Source organism: Micromys minutus, assembly GCF_963924665.1.
Source record: "Micromys minutus genome assembly, chromosome: 20".
NCBI classification, from domain to species: domain Eukaryota; kingdom Metazoa; phylum Chordata; class Mammalia; order Rodentia; family Muridae; genus Micromys; species Micromys minutus.
This window is the reverse complement of record NC_137955.1, coordinates 10,807,693-10,831,452: the sequence shown is the minus strand read 5'-3', so window position 1 is coordinate 10,831,452 and position 23,760 is coordinate 10,807,693. Positions and strand designations below refer to the sequence as shown.

The 23,760-nt window shown below is 39.5% G+C and overlaps 1 protein-coding gene across 2 annotated transcripts in view; it reads right to left on the bottom strand.

The window, feature by feature from the left end:
• PDE4D (phosphodiesterase 4D) overlaps positions 1-23,760 on the bottom strand; it is a gene marked incomplete at its 5' end in the record, with an annotated part of 1,034,128 nt that overhangs the window by 557,733 nt on the left and 452,635 nt on the right. The gene's annotated exons all lie outside the window — the stretch shown is intronic.

Sequence of the window (23,760 nt, the reverse complement as noted above, 5' to 3'; positions counted from 1 at the left end):
AAATTTAAATTAATTGTATAAAAGACTTGGTTCAAAGCTCTTTTATTTATTTTCCTTGACATGACAAAAGGCATCAATAATATATTCATTATTCACTTTTACCCCATAGTATGTGTAGCATGGGCAGTGTCAGGCTCTCTTGGGATGACTTGGTTATTTTCTGTACTAAGAGGAGCACTGTACTTCAGTTCCTAATTTGCTGAGCTTGGATACGTTTTGTTGACTTGAATGACTGCACGTATAGTACCAGTAACTTAAACGAAGTCTGATTTTCTGTTCTAACTGTAGTTGATTATCTGAGCTACAGTCAGTTATCTTGATATATCCACCACTTTTAAATTGTAAAAGAAAAGACTTTCTTAGTTTTCTTTAGTTGCTTTTGATGACATCAAAAGTAGAAAAGTCTACTGCATGCAAAATAGATACACTGTTACCTTGCTTCCAAACTCATTTCTTAGTGATTTTGTTAATATTATCATAAAATATGTTCCCTGCATAGAAACTTCTAACAGAAACCTCAGCCTACAGGCAATTCACAGAAGGAACCAAATGTCAACGTGAGAGTTCCTAACTTCTGTGAGATACACAGTCTGAGAGCAAGGCTGAGAAGCCATTCTACTGTGTTCATTAAAATCTTACTCAACATCACCACAGCAGCAGACATCAATCAACTAAATTTCCATGTGAAGCTTTTATGCAAGGATGGTCTCAATGTTTGACTTGTATAAATATTAAATATAGCATCATTCATATTTATTCATGTTGACCAATCTGCATTCGAGTAGCTCATAAAAAATACTGTTAAACACAGCACTGGCTTACTTTGCACAGACAAATGAAAAGTCTTAGCATTTAGTTTGAGTAGTCTTGAAATGGAAAAAAAAAACATTGTTTCATTCTTTGCTGTACACTTAAACAAAGACAGAACTAAATCTAACTGAAAATACAAATCATGATTTATATTTATGTTTTCTAAGACCCTTGCATGGTCCTTACTTCCCACACATTTTGAAGCAAACACCACAAAGATAAATCTAACAATAAATGATTAGCAATTACTTTAACTGCCAGTTTATTCATCCACACTATTAGGCTGAGATGAAGTCTAAATAACTGTAGCCCAATGCCAGAGACCCCAGCATGTGTCTGAAATTTGTTTCAAGGTGAACACCTGCTTGAAAATACTGATGGACCAGTTCACACTCCTTTGCTTTTCAACAATCTTTGTCTAAACCCAACTGGGTTAATATTTTGAGTCAGTCTACAGCTGTCTACACGAAGAAGGCAGGAATAAACCCCAGTGGGTACTAGAATTCCTTTCTTATTGTGAAAACAGAATTGTTAACTCATGTTTTGAATACAGAAACAGAAAACGCCAAGTCCATATTGTTTTTAACAGTACTTGGTTAAAAAAAAATAAGCAAACTTATAAATGAAACTTAATTTAAATTTTCAAATGCTGAGCCATATCTACGTGAGCAATATAACCACACTGAAGGAGCAGGGGTGAAGCTGGAGGAACAGACTTAATGACGCTTGAAGACAGCCACAGGCACACAAGACACAGTAGTGATTGGGAATGCACGTAAAGAGATACTATTTCTTTTTTTTAAATATGTCTTCTCTTCCTCCCAGAGGCATAAGGTAGCCATTGTGAACCTTCTTTCAAATTTAAGGATTAAATTTTTTATGCTATATTGGCAAAAATGAGAAACCAGTTTCTCAGTACGGAGAACAATAGGACAGAGACAAAAGCTCTTTAAGAGCTCTAAGGACACCTGTACTACCCAATACTGACGACAAAATGCCATTGCCAGATTGTCACCAGGAATCAGGGGTCCTTAGCAGAGACTGGAACAGAGAAAAATAAAAGAATTCCAAATATGACGTACTAATGAAACAGTCAAGAAGTGGCCTACCACAATGACACGGGGACTAACTTAGAACATGCACCTGCTATATAAAACAGTGGGCAAAGGCACAGCAAGCAACCATCTGTGAACTCACTCAGAGACTACAGACACGATACTGCTTCACGTGCTGGTAGTTTCTTCATGAGCATGTGCTATTGTGTCAACATACTGTCTGCATGCAAACGAACTAAGCTAACTATTACCTTTTCTGACCTGCTCAGAAAAAAAGGCTCAACTCCACTGCACTTGATTTCCCATGACAGGCCACTTTTGCTTACAAAAAGATTGTGACACCGATAATTTAGAGAAGAAAGATATAATTAGTTCCTTTTTCATACTGCTTTTTTGAAAATACAAATGGTACACGCCCGGGGACATAGCTCAGTGGTAGGATGTTTAGCATGTGTTGGGTCCCAGGTTCAAGTCCAAAAATGACAGGCTACGCAAATAAAGCAAGAGAAGCTATAGACATATAAATGTATAGAACAATTTTATACAATACATAATAATCTGGAGACTTAAATAATATTCTATAATTGGATCCCCCAATGTTACAAAGTATCCCCACTAGAACCCTGGTCTCTTATGTTCCTAGACAGAAATAGATGCCATAGTAAAGAACAAGCCAGAGTTTCCAGTCATGGCTTCATAATCCACAGTGTTAACAGTAAGTATATGCTAGCCAGAAAATGGACCTGTGAGAAACCTCACACTGGAGATCAAATCAGTAAGTTCTACCCATTACACTTGAGCCTCCTGTGGAATGCTTTTATTTTAGCTCATCAAAGTGTGATTTCATTCTATTTAATTAGTAGCTCATAGGTACACAATACACGTAAATTCCAGCAATCATTTCTTTATATTGTCAAAATCACTGCCATTTGGAGACAATAAGAGAATTCTATACATCAATTCTACTGTGATTTAGCCATTCCAAATGACACTGAAATATGTTGAATTGGATTAAATTTCCCAACAAAAAGTCCTAACAACTCACAAAGACCTGACACCCTATTCCATTTAGCTTTGGGATGATTTTGCTGACTCTTTCACTTAAATTCCATAAATATTTATGGAATACAAGGGTATGGGGTCTGTGTGTCTTTCCTAGACTCCCTTATACTGCCAATCCCTTACAGAGGTAGTCCATGAGAGCATCAGCTTTGAAGCAGTTAGCCATCAAAACAAGCTTAGAGCCAAATCTACCCAGAGTCTCCCTCCCATTTCCTACAAAGCATATTTCCTTCTGCCTCCCCATATCTGTGTACAACTTCTATATGATATTGTCAAGCTGCCTCGTAGTTAACTGAGTTCACAGCAGTAACTCAAGTCTTACCTAATGGCCACTCTCTTTTTATTAAGTGACCCCAATTTGCACTTCAAGAAATGGAATACAAACACAATTTTCATCCTTCCTTCCTTCCTTCTTTCCCTTTTTCTTTCTCTTTTTTAAGCAAATGAATAGCAGACATCAACAGATATCATTCGAAATACAAGGAAATATACAATTTTAGTATAAAATATGATTCTAGCTACTGTATTACCTAGAATAAGTTATTGAGAGAGATAATAGCTCAGCATGAAGAATAAGAATTTAGGTAAAAATTGATGGTAGGAGAAGGCATTGAAATAGAACAGGATAAAGAAAGAGCTGGGACATAGAATCTTTGCACTGGAGGCTATACAAACCTGTTGCAGACCCCAAACCTAGAGATCACTATTGATCTTGGGGCCCAGCCACTGTCTCTAAAGTCTACAGCAACATTTCAGTTTAGGCCAGATCTCCACAGTCCACCCATCATGTATGACAGTCCAGCCAGATTCTTGGCTACCTCTTGGAAAGTACAGAACTTCACTGGTGACCAGGTTGAGCTTAAGAATTCACAAGGGTTTTTCTAAGAAGATCTAGGAGGCTTATATTCAATGCCCTTCCCTTAGGTCAAACCTATATCATAGTGTGAATCTTCATTCAAATCTGCCTGGCTCCTGAATCTTCTTACTCTCCCCCTTTTCTCTCCTAGAAGGGGGATTATCTAGCATCTTTTCATATCTAATTCCTTTCTAGCATCTTATTCCTAGAAGACTCAGACTATCACATGGAGTATAGACTATGAATGAAGTAATCAATGGGATCTTAAACTGAAAAAGCAAAGCAAGAATTTATCATTGAAGCCAAGCGGCTGGTTCAATACTTTCCCCAAGACAGGATAAATCTTAATTTCTTAACAGCATGTGCACTTTTAAAGTTCACCAGGGACAGAGATTTCATAACTTCCTTTTCCTTAATTGTTTCATAGCTTAATCATCGCCCGAGTCTGACACGTCTACACTAAGTCTCTTGTGACTTAAGGTCAGTTTTTCTTGTTTAGTCTTCCATGGTGATAGTTTCAGCCACTTACCGACCTATTAACTGTGTGAACATCCATTTATGACAGAAATTTTCTTCGCAATGTCTTACACAAGGCGTCTTACAGTGTTACCTGCCACTTTTTCTATTTGTTACAATATTATGACCCATTAAAATAATACAATCGCGGAGTATCTTTTTTAAACACATAAAACTATTTCCTATGTGTGAGCAGTAAAACAAAAGTATGGTTAATTGAAATATAATTTTATAATTTACGTCTGCAAAGAGAAAACTGCTTTGTAAGCATTCAAAAGCTCTGCCTTCCTCTGTCTTCAATGATTTAGGCACCATGTTTTATCCAATTTTTAAATGTTGGTGTATTTTCTTTCTTTACTGCTTGAAACAGAGCTAGACAGCATGCTGTCGATCAATGTAAGTCTCTCTTCTCTGGGTGCAAGTCCAATGTCTGCCTCAATTCTCCACTCATGTCAATCAAAAAGTAAAACTCCAGCCACAAGACTTACCCATCAGCAAAGACCTTCAAAAATGAGGATGTACTTACCTAAAAGAGAAAGAAAGACAATGTTAGTGACACTAGTACTAGTTCAGGCAGAATGACAAACATTCTAGAAGGCATTCTGAACATATGGTCCATTCACCATCGCCAGACCCCATTTCTGAGCCCTTGTTTTTGACTTACAAGCCAGATGGTCGTATCTCTCTCCTTCTCCAAGCTTACTCTGAGTACATTTAATAGGCATTTGCAATGCAAGCTATTTTATTAAAGATTATTAAGCTCCTCTAGACTAGCACTGGAGCTCAGAAACAATAGCAAGTAACCTTCCTGCCTCTCAAGCGCAGTGCAGTACATTATCTATGAATTTCCTCATTTCTCTGCAGAAAGTGAGACAGCATTATTGTCCCCATTAAACAATAAAGCCCAACTCAATGGCATGCATTAGCCTGCATAAGGGCAGAGCTAGGGTTGTTTTCCATGAGCCTTCTGATTCTACTGTATAATCTCACAATCTTGATGCTGGTCTGCCAAAACCCAAAGGCAATGAAAGACAATATAACAGAAGCATTCTATTCAATAAAAAATTATACAAAAAGAGAATTGCTCACAATTTTAGAACAGAGGTAAATACACAATGTCTGGACAGAGGGGCTACTCAATAATATCTGTTGAATAATTAATGTAATAGATGATGGGATGATGGATAACTATCCACTAGTTCTGTCCCACCCGGGGATTACAGGCTCAATAAATAACAACAGCACAGAGATATTTTGTCTTCCTTGCGAGTGGTCAAGTGGTAGCTCTTCATCATTTTGTTTACCCAGAGGCGAGAACTGAAGGTTTTGGAGAGAGAAAGGTGAAAGCCAGGTCTAGAAAAAATGGACAGATCACTATAATGAACGGATTTGCTAAACCCTCAATCCCCATGTTGACAAACTGAAAACCCTACAATAGTACTGAAAACACCATAGAATAGGTCAGATTTTGTGGATTTCCCTTAATTTTAAAAGTTAGAAACTTCCATTTATATTTATGTCATTTTTGTGGGTTTGTCTTAATTTTAAAAGTTAGAAACTTCATTTATATTTATGTCATATGTGTAAGTGCATGCATGCATGAGTTTGTGATGTATGCATGTGCGTGTGCATGTCCATTGCCTTTTCTTGCTAGCCTATCTCAGTATCTTAGAAGTTTTGATAGTCAGTTATTGATTTTCTTACAAGAAAACAGTGGTTGAGGAGACAGGGTATTTCAAGAAATATTATAAACTGCAGGACAAGTGAATTAATGGGCCTCAGGTCACGCAATTAGCTCTCATTTTAATATTCATAACACATCTAAGTACTTAGTTTTTAAAAACACCAAGAATAAAGTGCCGCCAGTGGAGTCTCTGTGCCATATGGCTGACCCAAGGAAAATGAGCCACAATGCAGTGCACTACCACCTCAGTGCCCAGTTTTTTTTCCAAAACTACTCTAATTTTCATACATTTTATATGAAAACATAGAGCTGCAATGTCTCTCATGCCATTTATATATTTTGGAATACGTATTGACTTTGATTATAAAAATTAAACCAAAAGAAAAAACATGAGGGCAAATAAGATATTAAACCATTTATTTGCTTCCAAACTAAGCCCATCTGAAGTGGAAATTGTGAGTTTTTACAAAGTCTAATAAAGTTGATGAAAAAGAATTCTTTTATGGGTGAACTGTTGACTCAGCATGGAGAGGATGCTGGTTAAACTGGTTAAACACATATACTGACTGTTCTTGCAGAAGACCTGAGAGTTCTGCTGCAGGCACCCACATCTGGTAGCTCACAGCCACCTAGAACCCCAGCTCCATGGTAACCAGTATCCCTTTCTGATCTCTACAATGAGCATCTGCACTTGTAGGTAATCGTACAAACTCACTGATACCCACTCATAGGCATAACTGAATATAAAATAACACTTTAGAAAGGTAACTGGGCTCAATGGTTCAAAACATTAAATGTTAACCAGTTAAAAACTTGAGTGGGGAGGGAGGGTAACCTAAGTGGAAAGAGAGGGAGGGAAAATAGAAAACACCATGACTGACTGAAAATTTCATGGGGAAACATTATCTTATGTTTACTTAAAATACACCTATAATAAATGTATGGATATACATGTATAAATAACTTAACAACCTAGGTTATACCACTTGGGGTGATACTGTCCCTAAAGAGTCATAGGTGGCCTTACATATGCTCAGCATGGTAAACTTCCCTTTGAGTTGTTAGCCAGAGGAAACTGAGAGACTCTCAACACTAACTAGAGTTCGGACGCTATTGCTGAAGTCACCACATGTGGACATGGGACTTTAAGGAACAAGCTGGAACTGATCTGAAGTCTCCTCCCTGAGGACTGATACCCATAGTATTAGAAAGTGCTATGCTGCTAAGAGAGTAAAGCAGTTGGTTGTGCCACCTACTTGTATCACCTGTGAATGACAATGATGACAGACCCAGCAAGGGACACAGCAGTCACTCTTATTTTGGTGAACCAACAGATGTCTAATTGGACCAAGCCCCACTTAACCACAGGGAATGCATGCCTAGTACTGTAGACCTACCTAACTACCTGGTGGCAGAGAGGTCAGAAACCCAAGTGGGGAAGCACCACAGCCATGTTCCTAAACCCGAATACCTTCCAGCTATAGTTTAAATAGTTATCTTTATACATAGATATACATTTAGCTCTTGTCCCTCATCAAAGACACCTCCTTTTGCAATAGATGAATACTATTACAGAGATTCATAACTGGTCAAAATGAAGAGAAAGAAAATGGCCATGGATGTTCTAGCCCCAACTTATATGTCTGTAATACAGCTCCTATACCAAAGACTTAGGGGACTTTGCAGAAAGGGGTGCAGAAGGATTGTGAGAGCCAGAAGACTGGCCAGGTTTTATGAAATGAGACTATGTTCTATGTATGACAGGGATATGACACCTATATTCATATATACCTACACACGTACATGTAACAACAGTAATTAAGTAATAGAACATAAATTGGGGGTGGCATACAAGAGGAGTTAGAGAGGTAGGAAAGGCAAAAGTGATATAGATGCAGTGCTCATAAACAAGGTCGTCCAATTGAATTTGTTATAAACAATACATTAAGTCATATTTTGATAAACAGTCTGAAGAGGATTGAGATACAAAGGCATGAGGAAACAAGTGTGTGTGTGTGTGTGTGTGTGTGTGTGTGTGTGTGTGTGTGTGTGTGTGTGTGTGTGTAGGTAGGTAGGTAGGTAGTGGGGTGGCAGGATGCAATGCAATGGACCTTCTGAGCAAAGATAGGGAGGGATGGGCTTGGGACATGGCACAGTGAAGGAAGTGAGACAGGAGTTTAAGGTTGTGAGGTCGTGAGTTCGGATACTCAGGACTCCTGTGGAGCCAGGCACAGCTGGGGCCACATTCCAGTGCTCCCACGTTAAGATGGCACACGGAGTGGAGAACCCCTGCACCAACTTGCCTGGCACAGACAGCAGTGAACAGGGACCTTGTCTAAAATAAGGAAAACCAGGACTTGACCCTCAAGGTTGACCTCTGACTGCCACGTGTGAACCTTTGCGAACACATGTACATACATGCATGTACACCCAGGCACACATGTACACATGTAAACACTGACACTCAAACTCATACACCAAACATACACACAAATACATACACACACACAAACAGGCAGAAACAGCTGCTTTGTTCAGTTTTCTCTAACTTTGTTGTGATGGCAAATGAGATTCTGGTTTGCGGTAGATTTATCAGTGAAGAGCCCCATGTCCAACAAATCTAGAATAATCTATGTGTTGAAAATGTAAAACACTTATGTAAAAATCAAAAGGATGGATTATGGACAGGAGGGATGCCTCACCAGGTAAAAGTGTTGCAGCAAAGCCTGACACTCTGGGTTCTATCCCCAAAAGCCACACGAGGGTAGGAAAGCACATACCCTGCACACATAGATTGAATGAACTAGTAAGTATATGCTAAGGGACGTCTGTTTAAAAGAGGTGGGTCAGCTCTATGTGATCCTGCAGAAGGCGAGTGCACAAAGCTGATGGTGTAAAGGCTGATCTAAGCCTGGGCAAGTCAGAGAGACAACTCCCGAGAACGGTCGGATATGTTCACCGAACTAAGGCAGACATTTCTCCCACACTGAGTACAGTGACATGCCTGACCCAGGCCAACACCGACGTCTGCTTCCAAATACTTCAGTCATTCAGCAGTTTCTTAAAAAAATAAATAAATAAATAAAACTTTCCAGGCTTCTGAAAGTTTAAAACTGAAAAGCCTTGGTGCCCCATTTGCAGTTTCCCAGTGATTGGGTGTTTGTATCCTTTGTGGTAGGTGCAGCGCAGAGGGACGAGATACACACTGCAGGCTGCTCTGCCTGGGAGGGAAGCATCAGCTGCTTAAGAGAAGTCTCTATCTGTCTTTCATTGTGCGTCCTAGAGCTATACAGTTAGCCCCGATCTTAAAGACAGTTCAGTTTAATCTGGTTGGGAAGGCAAGACAATTATACATGAAGCAAATATTAAATGAAACAAAACAACATATAATTAAGGTTACATTACACAACAGAAGCATCAAATGACATGGGAATTAAAAGAAACAATGCAAAGATGCTCTGGCCTTGTCTGGGATTACAGAATGATCACCGAGTGAGAAGCTTTGACACAGCTTTGGGGCTTCTGATTGTGCAACAGTGCCTGCTCCTCTCACCAGCATCCACAGAGCCCAGTTAGAGATTTATGGAGGACTTTGAGAGCTGCTTCAAAAGCAAAACAAAGGCTTACGGGGACAATGGTTGATTCCTTTGTCTGTCTGTATGTCACCTGTATTTTGAGAGGAATGCTTTAGTGCGAGGATTAGGCTACTTAGAACTTGGTTATATGGCTGAGGCTGGCTTCAAACTATCACCTTTTCTCTCTCTGCCCTCATGTACCTGTGTAACAGGCATGTGAAATGTCATGTCTGCTCTGTAGTAATCTCTAAGGAGCAGTATTCAAGTGTACTCTGCATCTCTATAAAACGTGTGTTCCTGTGAATTGAAAATTGGTAATTTGGTGCACTAGGTTGTTTGGAAGCAGTTAATCTGGGGCATAATGGCCAGGCCTAGAAAGCTCCAAGTACATGTGTGTGGGGGGGTATCAATCTTTATGTGCCCTAGATCACCAAGGCCAAATGGAAAGGTCAGGGATTCCTGTGGACCAGCCTTTGGACTCATGGTTGTGGGAGGCTAACCCAATTCACAGAAAGGGCTAAGGATAATGTACAGTGAAGAGAGACATTTCCAAGACATGGAGTAGATGGGCCGAATGACTGGAGAGACTCACTGCCCTGATGCAGAAAATGGAGTACAGAATAGACAAAGATTGTTTTCCCTAGGATGCTAAACCCTGTGCAAGGTGGACGTGACTGGCCGAGTCAGATAGAAGAGTAGACTAACCACTGAGGCTCTGTTACAGACCAGCAGCAAGAGGTCCCTCAGGAAGTACTTACAGAGGAGCCAGGCATTTGAGAAGCTGAACCAAACAAAAGATAACTGGTGGCCTGTCCGATGGACTTTAGAGGATACAGAGTGCTTACATTTTCTTAGATCATCCTGAGCCTTTAGCATTGTCTAGCCTTTGATGTCCAGGGGTTGCTATGCATGAGAGAGCACCTCACAGATATGTCTTCCTGATTTGAAACCTGTGGTGCTTTAGCTTCCTTTATTTTGTACCATAACCTGTGTCCCTGGGGGGAAGAGTTTGCTAAGCAGGGGAGCTTGAGAAAGGTCTATCTTCTCAGGTCCACATGAAAGTGTTCTACCAAAGATTTTATTCTTAAACAAAATCTCACTGAGTTGCCCATATTGGCCTCTACTTGGAATCTTCCTGCCTTAGACTCCCAAGTCACCAGCATTAAAGCTGTGAATTGTTGTGTCCTGTCTAGAAGGTTCTTGGCTAACTATATCAATAGAACTCAGGTTCAGAGACCAAACAGCTTTACAAGCTGTTAACTCTCTGCCCCTCCAATGTGTGGCACACAGTATCTGCCTAAAAAGGAAAAAAATGTGTAAAAGGATTAATAAAAAAAAAACCTGTTCACTAACTACTGCTAGTGATACACTGTATAGTCTGCTTTCAAAGGACCTTTACTAAATATTAGTTTATATTTTATACTGTGTGGTATGAGTGTGTGTGTGTGTGTGTGTGTGTGTGTGTGTGTGTGTGTTATGTATACATGAAGCTAAAGTACACATATGGAAGTCAGAGGGCAACTTACCTGTCACTCTTTACTTCCACCTTGAGACAAAATGTGGCGTTTTGAACAAGACTGTCTCCCATGGGCTGCAAATGCTTAAGTACATATGCCTCAGTTGGTGGTGCTGCTTGGGTAGGTTTAGGAGGTATAGGCTTACTGGAGGAAGTATATAACTGGGAGCTGGCTTTGGAGTTTCAAAGCCTTCCACCACTCCCCGAGTGCACATGCTCTCTGTCTCTGTCTCTGTCTCTCTGTATCTCTGTCTCTCTCTCTCCCCCTTTCTCTGCTACTTTGGGCTTGATTTTCAAGATCTAAGGCCCCAGCTCTTGCCCCAGTTGCCATGCCTGTTGTCCGCAGCCTCTACTATTGCAGATTCTAACCCCTTATATAGCCAAACAAACCTTTTCTTCTGACAATTGCTTTGGTCATGGACTCTCATCAAAATGATGAAAAGTACTCCATGGGTTCTCTCCTGTTTATTGTTGTGTGTGCCCCATTATTGTAAAGCAAGTTTTGATTAATCTCTCCCCACCCACAACTCCTAGTAGGAGGTCTAGTATTGCAGATACATGTACTGCTGTACCTTAAAAGATCCAAACTCGGGTTGTCAGACAAGTGCTTTATCACTGGGGCACATAAATAAATTTTTTCACAGTGTGTTCAGCTCTCTAGACTATAACTTCTAAGGGGAAACCAGTTCTGTGTCTTGGAGATAACAGTGATGCTCACAGCCACATTCCTTCCTTCTGGGTGAACACGTGGTGAACACGAATTCACATGTGTGTACTGGTGCACTCGCCCATGCAGGCAAGTAAGGGTGCCAGAGGCTAATGCTGGGATGTCTTCCAAAACTGCATCTCCAGTTTAAATTCTGAGGCAAAATCTCACACTGAACATGGATCTCACCATTTTGGCAAGTCCAGGTGGCTAGCAAGTCTCTCCAGGGTCTGCCTGTCTCTGCCCTTCCATTCTCCAGCACTGGAGTAAGAGACAAATTGGTTTTCATATGGGTGTTAAGGGTCTGAACTTAGGTCCTCACGCTTGCATCCCATGCATAGTTATACCTGGAACGTTCTTACATTCATAATACTTTCAACTTAAAGTCAGTCATCTTAGTTATGGTTACTGAGTCATATTGATTTAAACTTAATTCTATACCACCTATCTGGAAATGCTCAAGGTATTAAACTTCCTAGATTATCATCTCCTTCAAAATCCAATGGTTAGCTCATACCCATGCCTCATATATATATATATATATATATATATATATATATATATATATATATATATATATATATATAAACACACACACATAAATATTGTGTGTGTGCATCCAGGCCCCAGTGAGTTCTCAAACACAACTTCAGGTTTATTATTTTGAGTGTTTTTTCCTAAATATCCTATATGAACTCTCACCAATCAGCACTTCTCTTTAGAAGACAATAGAGTTGCTTCCCCAAGGCAGGAATTGTTTCTTAGTGCTATGTCACCAAATGTCACTTCATATAGCTCTTGGAAAGTATGCAGCTTGTCAAAATGACTCTATTATTTCTTTATGAACCCCATAGATTACACCCAGGCAGTGGCCTGTTTGCTCTAGTCTGTGCTCTGGTGACTCACTGCATACATTTACATATTTACATAGGTAAGTATACATTGTATACATTGGTTCCCCAGACTGCTCAAGTGCTAGGACCACGGATCAGAAAACCCCTAGGGAAGGGACATTATTCAGGGACATGTCTGAGAACTGTGTCCATTTACTCTCTGTGAATTTCATTTCAGCTTACATTTTCCTGACCCTTTCAAAGTCACTTAAGCTCAAACTGTAGAAGCATTATTTTAGAAACCCTTATGTATTAAAGCCCTTGATAATGCCCCCTTTAAAAATCTAGAAATTTGTGCAATTACATATAGAAAGAAGCTACCATGCAGGGGGTTTTTTTTTGGCTTTAAAAATATTTTAATTTTTTTGTTGATGTGTGCATATGTACATGTTTGCCTTCAGAAGCTAGAAGAGAATATCAGATCCCCTGAGGCTAGAGAGCTACAGGTTCTACGTGAGTGCTGGGAACTGATCACTGGTCATCTTGAAGAGTGGCAAGTGCTCAGCCATGGAACCATCTCTGCAGACACATACACCTTTCTCTTTAAATCAGTCGCCTGTCCCTGGTGGATTTATGCCTTCTTTCATTAAAACCTACACTTACCAGCTTTTACAGGCATGTGGGACTTTCAATGCAATATGCATTTTCATCTGCCCAAAGACACTTGGGAACAGGTTGCTACATGCCAGGAAAAGCATAAAGTGAACTCTCTAAGATGCTATTGCTACAGGCATTTGAGACAGGCTTCAACCCTGGCCATGGGGAGAGACTCAAGAGCTACTTCATTCAATATGTTCACTCAATAGTTGCCCATCAATTGCCCACCACAATTGGGCATTTTTCCTGAGAATACATCACTGAGTGATACACCCTGGCTCCCATGGGCTCACATCTTAGGGAAGTCAGCAACAAACAATAGGATAATACGTTAATTTATTATATGAGGGCGATGCACTGTGGAGTAAATGAAGTGGGAGGAGAGGAAACCAAGGAAATGATGGTGATGGAGACCAATGAGATGCTCTGGCAAATAGTGGCCCTGATGGGCCTCATTAAAAATGTACATCTTTACAATCACAGTAGCACGCTATGCATATGCATGTGTTTGACAAGAAACCAAAAGTGGAGGATGCACTAGAGAAAGGTACTGAAGATCTTGGCACTGAAGCTGTTTAAAATCCTCATTCGTCAGGCACATGCATTTGCTAACCTCGCACATGTCTGACTTCTTTATCGTTTTCTAAGTTATTCAACTAGGACAGCTGTACTCCACCAGTCTTTAAGTTCTTCCACGGTGTTCAGACACTGGTTTCCCCAGCCCACCTTGCATGTCTTTTGACAAAATGCATGTCCAAAAGAAAGAGGCAAACAAGTGAAAACCAGAAGACAAGCAATGGTCTGCTCCTTGCTACATGATTAATACAGTTAGTTACCCACTTGAAAATGAAAGCAAGGTTATTATAGGTGAGGTTCCTGATCTTAAGACTCTGTTACTCCTCTGATGGGTTGAATCACATACTTAATAATGGAAATAAGAGCATAAAGAGAGGTAATGAGTTCAGGCATAGTAAGTCTGGTCTGGGCCAGAAGAGAGAATTTAAAAACAAAACAAGAACCCCAAAACTCATGTAAACTGTAAAGCAGAACAAGCCATCCAAGTTCAACATCCAAGTACAACAAACTGTCTTACCTGTGCTTACAGTTTCTATGCAACAACAAATGTTGAAAATGCAGACATCAGCAGTTTTAGAACTGTGAGCATAAAAATTAATTACAGCTGCCCTTCTCTGGAGGAGCCATAGTCTAGTGAAAACTCAGATCCCCTTAAATAGAAAAATATAGTCAGATATCAAAGACATGAGGGGGGGGGGTACAGAGAGAGACAGAGACAGAGAGAGGGGGGAAGAGAGGAAAGAGAAGTACAGAGAGAGACAGAGAAAGATAGACACAGAGAGAGGCAGAGAGAGAGAGAGAGAGGAAAGAGAAGTACAGAGAGAGACAGAGAAAGACACAGAGAGAGGCAGAGAGAGAGGGAGAGAGGAAAGAGAAATACAGAGAGCAGTTTATTCTGGTGAGCAGGCCTCCTACAGACTTCAGTGATTACTCTCTGCTGAGGAGGCTTTATTAGATGAGCCAGGTATAAGGCTAAGGTGGGAAGGAGACGAAAAACATCTGTTAGGTTTTACTAATACTGAGTGAATGGCTGATTGGTCGGGCTTACCTGAGTATGTACTGGACAGAAGGGAAATGCCCTTATCTACCTTTAAGCAAGGTACGTGGTGACTATATGAGACCCTGGATCTTATGTAAGGCAGGTATGAAAGTTTTACTGTGTTGTGGAATACTTTACATCATGGATCCTCTTAAGGGTACTACGAATAAGAAGAACCAAACAAGGAAAGAGACAGAACACATCATGAGTACTCACTGTCAAATCCTGACACACTTCATCCCTTCATCCAAAACTGATCTACTGTTGCTTGGAAACAACAAATGTATGTACAGTGCATGTCACTCCACATATGGTGTCTAGAGATGTTTTGGATTTAGTATGTATTTATGTTAACACAGCATAAACAAATGGGATTTTCTTTAGAGTCCCAAAGAAAATGCCCTTCAATCGCAACAAACACACTGGTGTTCTCACAGCCACGATGACAGCATTGGGTCATCCTACTTCTGAAAACCAGGACCACTGTCATCAAACCTTTGTCTCTAAGATGCGCCTTCATTATCACAGATAATCATTGCAGAGAAAAGATAAAAGGCTAAGAAGTCTGACTTCTTTATATCTGGAAACTGTGAAACCATGTTGGTAGCTTCCTAATTTCTCTGAAAGTAGTGGTTTTGCTTGGCACTTGGATCTAACAGCCCTTTGAGTGCTCAATTAGCTTGCTGGATACATGGTGAACTTGGAACATCTTCATTAACACATTATCCCTTGGCTCAAGCAAGACAGAAAAGCTTGAGATGTCAAGGGCTTTAACTGTTTGAGATCCTGTGTTTCTTAACCCATTCATTTCTGCCATTTCCCAGCTGGAACAGCCTGTAGAATCTTATGTCTCTCATAGGCTGAAAACAATAAAGTACTTGGAACACAGAATTAGGAGATAAGGAATTAATAAGATCTGGAAGTGAATGTTAATCAATGACTTCACACTCCCAATGTAACAACAGACTCTATCTTTGTAGCTGGAAGTTATAGCTAATAGATCCAATATATAAAATTATAATGAAAAAGATTAACCCAATGGACATCGCTTTCCAGAATTATGTACAGAAGTATCAGTAGAAACAGCTCACTGGACCTTAGGTTCTTCTTAAAAGCACATACATTTTCTTATCATCAGGTACTAGAAGGGTGGCATGGAAGTCAGACATGGTGGCATCTGCCACCACTCATGAACTGAGACAGGGGGAATCTTTATAAGTCCATCATGAGCTCTATAACAAGGATTTGTCTGGAGGAGAAAGAAGAAGAAAGTAAGTGTGGAAAGAAAGAGAGGAAAGAAGAAGAAGAAGAAGAAGAAGAAGAAGAAGAAGAAGAAGAAGAAGAAGAAGAAGAAGAAGAAGAAGAAGAAGAAGAAGAAAAAGAAGAAGAAGAAGAAGAAGAAGAAGAAGAAGAAGAAAAAGAAGAAGAAGCAAAAAGGAAAATAAAAAAAATACAAGAAAAAAAAAAAAAAAAAGGTAGCCTGAGCTGAAAGTTGAAGTGTAGCTAAAGAACCAGACGTCTGCTTCAAACCACATGTGAGTCTGTGTGCTCAAGAATGGTAGCCCTTTCCCAGTTGTGGTAATTTTGCTGGCAGTGGTATCTACACTGCCACTGTGTTCAACAAAAAGAGGAAGATGAGAGGGATGATTTAGTGAAGGAGTCTGTAGACCTTGCTCCGTAGCTGGGATTTTGCAATGTTTCTAATAGAACAGGGAAAACTATACTCCCTACAACTTCCAAACTTGATTCAAATGCACTGTTTTTATATAAAGTTGTTCCAACTCTAAATTGATGCCAATTAAAATTTGGGGTCTGTCTCATTTCAATTACCATCTACTCATTTAAACCAATTTAGTCAGTCTGCCTCCTAAGAGAATTTTAGTAGCTGCTTCTACACAGACACTCTAAAGTATTGATCTTGCAGACTCCTGCAGATACCTTCAGCATGTGTGGACATGCTGACTCTAATAGTCGACTGAATTTCCAATAGATGCTCTGCCAGAATCCCTGGTGACAAATGGCCATATCACACACAAAGACATTACACAAGCATCACTAAATTTTATCTCGTGGCTACACTGGAAATATCTATAAAGCTATAGAAGGAAAAACATAGCATGCAAGAGTCGGGGTGAATGATTGTGTGGTTTCTGGTGAAAGTTAAATAAATTAATTATAAATAGTTAATGTAGATGAATGTAAGTCTACTGTACTTAGCCAACTAAGAACATTTTGTGACAATAAATCATTTTATCAACATTGCAAACTTGGGCCTTCACACAATTTCAATGTTTCCTATTCCTGTTTATAATTAATGCTAACAAAGTTTAACAAAAAGTGTTTAGTCATCATATTCTCAATTCAAAATTAGGTAAGAATGCCACATTGTAGGAATTACATGGAAATCATCATATCTTCACTATATTTATTACATATAAAATGATAACAAAGAAAAATCACACATAGATGTTATAGGCATGCTGATATTTAAAATACACTATATATTACAAAAGAGAACAAGCTTATAGATAACATAGATAGGTTTATTTACAGTTTTAATATTTGTTTTCCTAGCTCGGCCCCTGAACTTTCCTACTAGCCAGTTCTGCAGAAGTAGACTTTTCTTCCTATCTTCAAAACCCACAGCACCAACCTCCAAACTTAGTAATCACCAGTGACTTCTCATTCAGTAGCCCACCCACTTCCCCCAGCTATACTCTGAGGATACTCCCGTTTGGCATGTACAGTATCATTCCCTTAGTCAAAACACCACAGCCTAGCTCAGATCACATGTTCTGCCTGAACCACAAGAGTAGACCTCTTCCTACCCCCATTTGTATTTTCAGCTAAAGGGAATCCACCTTGCCTCTTGTGTGTCTATTATCCATTCAGTATCTAGAGCCCAAATTTGTGGCACAACTGCTTGGAATTCTTCCTGGTTTTATGGACAAACCCCAAATCCTTAGCGTGGCACCAAATGACTCCAACCAGTTCTCTGCTTCTGTGTTTTCTCCAGGACCATATACTATCATTAATATTCGAGTTTTAGGATGTTCCTTGACTCAGTACCTCTGCTTCTGCTGCTCTAGTGGAGAATACGGGATGGCAAAGGACAAAGTCATTCGTATAACCATAGCAACCTCATCTATGTAAACTATAGAATCTCTGTAGGAGGGTGGTAGTGCTGAGGAAAATGAAAAGCATTTTTATTTAAAATGTATCATAGGGCACCCATGTGAAAAGAGGGCTCCTTAGTGGCTAATACAAAAAGAGGACACTATCTTGTATGCCATTTAAAATCATTAAGATCTCTAATCTATCCTTACCATGAGAATACTGGGTAGAAATGTCCCCTGGAAACTTGGAAAATACTGAAACAACACACACAAGTTTTAGCATAAAGTTTTACAAATATTGTGTGATCCGAAGACCAAAAATGTTTTGTGTTTGGGTGTTTTGTTTTCATGACAGGTTTCTAGGATATCCAAGAGTGAGTTCAAACTCTGTAGCTGAGGATGATCCTAAACCTCTGCCCCTCCTGCTTCTGGTTCTACCTCTTGAGTTCTAGGATTACAACCATCTGTCCATGTGTCTAGTTTATTTCTAATTTATGTGGTACATTAGATTAAGCTTGGGGCTATAGGCATGCAAGGAAGGCATTCTGCTAATTGAGCCACACCTTAAGACCTAATTTGGTTAAAAAGCAGTAGAAAGAAAAAGCACATGAAGGTTTACTGATCCTTGCCATAAATAAACTTGGTTACATTATCTCCCAAAATCACAAAGAACCACTTCACCTCATATTTCAGGAAAGCTTTGGAATTGCCCATATCAGCCTTGAGACTCAAGTACCAATCAAGGGAATCTGTCTCATTTTTTTTCCAACCCTTTAGTCTCATAACTTTGGTGATTTTCAGACAGTTTCTTTAAACATATGGCTAGTATCACTCTCTCTGGGGAAAGAGATGCACTTTGTATAATTCTCAGCAGAAGAACAGATGATACATGCAGACTTACACAGCATCACCCCCAGATGGTCGTTCAGAGGTACCACTTGGCATGGCTTGTGCTTGAGAAGCAGTCTTCCCCTCTCCACACCGAAGGGGATTGGTGGGGCTTCCTTTGTCCTCAGCTGACTTCTCAAGGAAATGTTTCCAACTTTGCACCCTTTGGGTTCAGTTGTTCAACAGGTTACAATTAGTTAGCTTAGTAACTGGTTGAACAACTGTATCCAAAGAGTACAGATTACTAGGGAGATTGGCCAGCGGTGTTCAGCCCGGCTCAGTCTGTCCTCTTCCGTGTGTACAAGAATGACTTCGAACAAGACACACACATCCAAGAGAAAGGTGTTAAATATCCATTCAGCATCTACTATTAGCAGATTACCATGACAGACAGGAAAGACAGAGAGGGAGAGAAAGAGACAGAAACAGAGAAAGAGGCTGCCCTACATAATAGAAATTTAATATATGGCCTCTGGCTGAAAGAAACTTTAACAAGGTAAAATATTTCAAGGAATGTGAAGGAGGTAATTACAATTCCATTAGAGAAAATCTGCAGTCACTGTCAACACCATAAGGCACAGGTCTGGGATTTTACCTTGATTTAGTCAAGCACAGGGCATCATGTGGGTGTCATATTCATAGAAACAGACAAGGAAGCATGGGAACCCTACTTCATTAAGCTGAAAGCAGAAGGCTCTCATCTCCCCAAGGGATAGGCCTCTGATAAATATTTATTTGGATTCTTGGGGAATTCCAATCTTTCTTAATGCCTGTCTGTAATAATTTCTCTATTCCTTGATTTTTTTTTTTTATATTTCTGCCAGTGGTACATAGCTGATTATGTCTTGTAAATTTTGAGGTAGGTTCTGTTTAAGTTTGCGAGCATTGACTAATAAACTGAACAGTTTCCAGCCATGGAACAAGATGGATGTAAACAGTAAAGAACAGTTATTTTCAGAGTTAACTTAGTCATTGGGTTTCTGTGACACAAGTGTTGAACCCCTTAAAACTAACTGGTGGGTACTTTATGTTTTTTAAGAACCTGATTCCCTACCCTGAGCCCAGTTTAAATATGTAAAAATATTAGTACATTCAACTATTATATGTACGTTCTTCAATGGCCTCCCCACCCTGGGCTTCAGGGCAACCACAATGTAGGCATAAAAGTCCTAATTCAACTGATATGCAAGGTGGGAAACATGAACTTGGTCACTTGGACACACTTTGTTTGACTTATACCTGTTTTGATGAGAATTAACTTGGGTTTTCTAAGGTGTTGTAGGACTGACTACTGCAGTCATCTACTTGTAGATGTTAGTCGAATCTATTTCAGCCCATGCTTCCCTTCTTTACAAATGGCAGCATTCACACCACAACTATCAAGAATAAACACAAAAAGAGAAGGGAAAGTTTTTCCACTTCCAGCCATTTGCCAATGTAAACGGACCGCATATTGAGCACAGCTGTTTCTGTGTGAGATTTTTCTCTCTCTCTCGGTGGAGTTTCATATTGACTGTGCTCTTGTAGCATGAATACAGCCAATGAAAGATTGTTCGGGGCTTGATAGGAAAAGAGGCCAGAAACAATGGCTCCCACGGGACCTGCCCTTCTGTAATAACCAACTGCTGTCTGGAGGCCTGCAGGAGCCCACCCCATGCCATGTCAGTTACATACAAAGGACCTAGGACTTTTCTTGTCCTCCTCTTTACCCTGAGAAAGACACAGACTCATCCAGGAGGCAGTTTTGAAAGATAAAACTGACAGGAAGGAGCTAAGTCTCAGGTGGAAACCCTGGACATATTGCTTACATCTCTCGGTTTCTACCCACCATTGAGACCTGGTTTCCCTGAACTGAATTCTCTAAAAGAGAAAACAAGGTATTTCGTCTCCTGGGCTAAGTATATACTTGCACAGTTTCCCTTCTGTTTTATAACACTGCAAATAAAATTAGATGTTTCCAGCATCTTACGTAGTAAATTAAGACGACAGTTCCTGATAATGTGCCTTTAAGCCTGGGTGAGTCACCTGCATAATAGTTACACAAGGAGGGGACTCTCCATGCACTATGATGCTTGCTTTCCTGGGCTGTCTTATCTTGAGATGTTGGGCATAGAAACCCAGAGATTGCTTCTTAATATGGTGCCTGCTCTGGTATCAACCATTGACATGGTACATTACTATATAATGTTAAAAGACTGTGATATGGAGTTAGCCTGTTTTTGCATTGTGGCTGTGGTTATAGGGTAAGTTACAACATAATGTAGCAATACCAGCAGCATCATAATATAATTTTAGAGACCAGTATGGTATTTGATTGATTTCGCCACAGGTAGACCTATACATTGAATGCTTCCAAAGTTGCAATACTTGAGCAATGCTGGGAATATGGGAAATTAATGAAGAGTATCAGAAAGAATTCAACCAAACCAACTGAAGCTTGGCATTCTTTGCTAAAGTTACCATATGGGGGCATTCAGGGTAAGAACGAGAAATCCCCTCTATTAGGAATGAGAGCATCCATCTACCCTGCCTAGGTTTTTCTTTTACTGTTATTTACAGATAGCTTAAGGGGTTTACTCTTTCTTATGTTATTAAAAGAAACCAAGTCTACAACGTATCATTTTCCTGAAGGACATAATTTATATATTTATAGACATAGTTTCAATATGTCATAGTTATAAGGGGGGGGGGGTAGGAAGAAAAAATACTGACCACCAGAAAGTATTGCTTCTTTATTTAGTTCTTATTTTTTCAACACGACATAACCCCCCAGACATGTATTTATAAAATAATGTCTTTAAATACAAAAAGGTCCTTCAGTTCTAAAAGAGAATAATATTAGTGGTTATTTTCACTTGATTTTTTTTTTTATTGTGAGTAAAAGACAAGTTGGACACATCATAAACAGAAACTTCATGTGAAACCTGTAATATTTTCATAGAATTCTGTGATTTTCCAGCAGACCAGCAGCAAGATTTGAAAGGCAAACATAACCTTGACTTTGTTACAGAATTTCTCTTATATAACTTGATAAAAACTATTAATAGTAACACCGTAACTTTAAAATCTGTATAGTTAGCTGCATATGAGAATAAGACATTACTAACCAGAAATTGATAAAAGCATCTTCAGATACAAAACAATCAGGTTCATATTTAGAGTAAGCAAATGGTAAAATAATTGCTTTACTTTGCACCTCTTTGTGAATTAATCCCTCAATCCAGCAGGCATTTATCGATTCGTACAAACATAGAGAACAGAAGACACAATCATTGCCATGATAGGGCATCATGTCTACACAATTCATAAACAGAATGGTTATTTTCAGGTATTGTTCTGATTGCAAGCTCCTGCCCTTCAATCAAGCCTGTGGCCAATTTTTGAAGATTTTGATTGAAACTTACGTCATCAATTTATGTATTGCTTAACAGCTGCTTTTAGACCATGATGGTCAACCTGAATAGCTGTGGCAGAATCTTTCAAACTCCAGACCTAAAATATTTGTTAATTTGACCCTTTGCAAACTATCAGAGGGACCTTGTAGTCTCATGAATGAGAGCATGTCAAAGTTTTGATGAGATGTGATATGTGGAAAGTGAGAGTTAGGGCATGATCACACACACGGAGCACAAAACTCTAACAAGATACAGTTGGAGGTGTAATCAATGTGAGTTGCTATAGATAGCATGATGTTGCACAAAATAGAATACTACTGAGAAACAAACCACCTTAAATATGCTGCAATGCAAAGATATCCCATGACCTTGTCTAAAGCAGAAGCATGCAGGGTTCTGTCTCGTTTACACAGAGGAAGCTCATCGGCACATATGTTGTTTTATTCATTGGCTAACTTTGGAAGATTGTATACAAACTGGTACAGTCCTTATCCTAAATGGGCAATAACTAGAGTGACTCTTTCTCTGTACTACTAAAATGTCTACAGTTTTGTTATTCAGCTGAAAAATAACTTACAACATTACATACAGTGCCATGTATGTGCACATATGTGTTCCTGAACTTCATGGAAGACACAGAAAGTGAGTTTCATTATTCATCTTCGAAGCAATCTGTTATATGAGAAGTACCTTAATGTTGAGCCTGGACTTAGCACAGCTATTTACATGTGGAATATTAACCGTTACTATCTTTATTCTACTAAAAATATTAATTGGCATAATTACTGTTAAAAATAATTTTCATGGGTAAATTGAGTGGTAGTCAAGAAATGTTCATGAATGCAAAGCCAGGATCTTTGTAGCCCATGAACAGGAACACCGAAATCTAAATAGTGTCCCAAACCTGAAGCTCCAAGAAGATCTCATCTGTTACCATTTTTTTCCCTCGAGAACATTGCCACAACAGCCTGGCATTTATTTTGCATGTCAGACCCCGAGGGTACTCTCTAGGGGACCAACAGCTCACAGATATGGAACTTGTAAGGACCACTAAGATAACAGGTAGTGGATACTTGATAACAGCAGTTTTCTGGTTACCAGAGATCCAGTTCCCTGCCACATTACAGCCTGGCTTGTGGATAAGAGAACTGTGTAGTTTATCCTGTGATGCTTAGGTAGCTTCACCAGCCAGAATCTTACAGCTATGAAGGTTCAGCTTGGCTATGCCCACTTACAATGACTAATTGAAAAACAAATGACTACTCCTGACCAGGAAAGTATTACCTAAGCCCTAATTGATGAATGGTCCACTTCTATCTTGGACATAAAAGCTGCCCTGAGTAAAGTCAATACCATTGACTTAAAGGACTTCATTTTTCATCTCATGTATTTTCTTTTACATAAGCAAGGCTGTTGCTCCTGGCTCCTAAATATATTTTCAGCAAGACTAGTGACTAGGATCTATGGATGTGACAC